The sequence below is a fragment of the Rhinolophus sinicus genome, chromosome 14, assembly GCF_057876585.1.
Source record: "Rhinolophus sinicus isolate RSI-liver-muscle chromosome 14, RSI-T2T, whole genome shotgun sequence".
Taxonomy (NCBI): domain Eukaryota; kingdom Metazoa; phylum Chordata; class Mammalia; order Chiroptera; family Rhinolophidae; genus Rhinolophus; species Rhinolophus sinicus.
Genome location: NC_142514.1, coordinates 113,582,008 through 113,584,601, shown reverse-complemented (window position 1 = coordinate 113,584,601; position 2,594 = coordinate 113,582,008).

The window sequence follows — 2,594 nt, the reverse complement described above, 5'->3', positions numbered from 1 at the left end:
CTATTTATAATAACCCAAACTTGGGAGCAACTGAAATGCCCAACAGTAGACAACTGGATTAAGAAACTGTTGTACATTTATACATGGAGTATTGCTCGGCTATAAAGAAGAATGAAATCTTACCATTTGCAACGATATGGATGGACTTAGAGAACATTATGCAAAGTGAAATAAGTCAGTCAGAGAAAGGCAAATATCACATGATTTCACTTATATGTGAAATCTAAAGAACTGAATAAATGAGCAAAATAAACAGAAATAGTCTCAGAGATATAGAGGAAAAACTGATAATTGCTAGAAGGGAGGGGGTGGGGATGATGGAGAAGGGGAAGGGATTAGACAGCATACATTGGTAACTACAATATTGCCACGGGGATATGAAAGACAGTTTGGGGAATATAATCAATAATGTTGTAGATTTTGTATGGTGTCAGATGGGCACATGTCTCATTAGGGAGACTGCTTCATGGACATTGTAGATGCTTGACCACTGACTACACTGTACACCTGAAGCTGAAGCTGAATAATATTGTATGTCAACTATAGTTTAATATATATATATATGGTCACAAGATTTGGTGTACAGCATAGGGAATAGAGTCAATGGAATTGTAATAGGTATGTATGATGTCAGAGGGACAATAGATCTGGGGAGGGGAGATTACCACTTTGTGAAAGGTGAAATGTCTAACTATTGCATTGTTTTGTACACCTGAAACTAATTAAAAAATCCAGAAACTGAAGATGATTCCCTAGAGGACCACATACACTTAGGATAGAAGAGAGTTACTTATAGTTCAGGTCTTTTCAGCAATTTGCCAAAAAAGATAGGGGAAGAAAAAAAATCTGTCAACTGTAGTGATACAAGTACTTAATTTTAGTCTTTCCCCAACTTTCATAAAACAGAAATGTAGAATCGAGAGTGTAATTAGCACCCAGCATTGAAGGGAGGCTAAGAGTGAGGTCAGAGAAAATTGATGTGACATGTGAGAGCTCTATGCATGGATACTTTTTTTTTTTAAAGGCTGCTTTAGTTTTCTATGGCTACCATATTATATCACCACAAACTTGGTGATGTAAAACAACAGGAATTTATTCTTATTGTTGTAGAGGCCAGGAGTCTGAAACCAAGATGTTGGGAGGGTCATGCTCCCTCCAGAGGCTCTAGGGAAGAATACTTCCTTGTCTCTTCCAGCTTCTGGTGGCTCTTAGCATTCCATGGCTTGTAGCAGCATAACTCCAGTCTCTGCCTCTGTCTTTACATGGCCTTCTTCTCTCTGTCTCTGTGTGTCCTTTATTGTCTTTTGTAAGGACATTCTCATTGGATTCAGGGTCCACTCTCATCCAGTATAATTTCATCTCCATTCTTACCTTAATTACATCTGCAAAGATGCTATTTCTAGATAGATTCATGTTCTGAGATTCCAGGTGGACATGAATTTTGGGGGAGCACTGTTAAACCCACTACAGAGGGACTACTAAGAGAAATTATGAATCATTTATTATTTAAGTTAATTTTTTTTTTCAAAGCATGGCTGGTTTCTATATTCAGGTTTCCTAAAACAGAAATGAAGGTGGTGGCAACCCGAGCACTTATCTAAGGTTGTGGGGAAAATCCACTTTCATGCTCATTTAGGTGATTTAGTTACTGTGGTTGTTGGACTCAAGTCCCTTTTTCTTGCTGGTTGTTTCCTGGGGGTCAATTTTAGCTTCCAAAGGTTGCCTGCATTCCTTTGCTCCTGGTGGTCCTCCTCCATCTTCAAAGCTAGCAGTGGCAGGCCGAGCCCTTGTCGCACTTTGAGTATCTCTTCTGGCTTCCCCTTCTGCCTCATCTGTCCAAGTTCCCTTTCCACCACATGTCTCTGCCTTCTTTCATTGCATCTCTCTGACTCCAGCCAGAGAAAGTTCTCTGGTTTTAAGGGCTCATGCAAATAGATTGGGCCTACCTAGATAATTTGGGAGACTCCCTATTTTAGGGACTCTAACAATGGCAAAATCCCTCTTATGATGTAATGTAATTTATTCACAGCTTCCGGGATTAGGGTATGAATACCTTCTAGGGGTGCAGGGGCATTATTGGCTGATCACAGTTAAAATATTTTATGGTTCTTTGTAACCATCCTTAACTGTATATATTTCTAAGCTTCATATTTGTGACTAGGGTTTTGCCTACAGAATGCCCTGGCCTCCTTACACTAGAAATACACCAAGGATATTGATAATATTTTTGCTTTCCATTTTATTATGTTTTCCTTTCCCTTTGCATCAGTAGGCCCTTATTGGTTATTTGTGAGTGAGAGCCTAAAGAAGAATATTAATAGCCCTCACTCACTTCTCAGGGGTGCTTTGGAGATTAATGTTCCATAAAAATTCTAAATTAAAATTTTAATTAAAGCACATATGTGAATTAATGAGATTGGGGATCATATTCCCAATTTAGCTAATCCACTAGATTTTTTTTTTCAAAACTACAGGATCAGTCATTTTCTTCCCCCCGAGGAAGTCCAACAGTATAAAAATTTGATGCAGTCCATTATTTTTCTGTGTATTGAGCAATTTGAATGAAAATACTGAATAAATATTTTGAATTATTG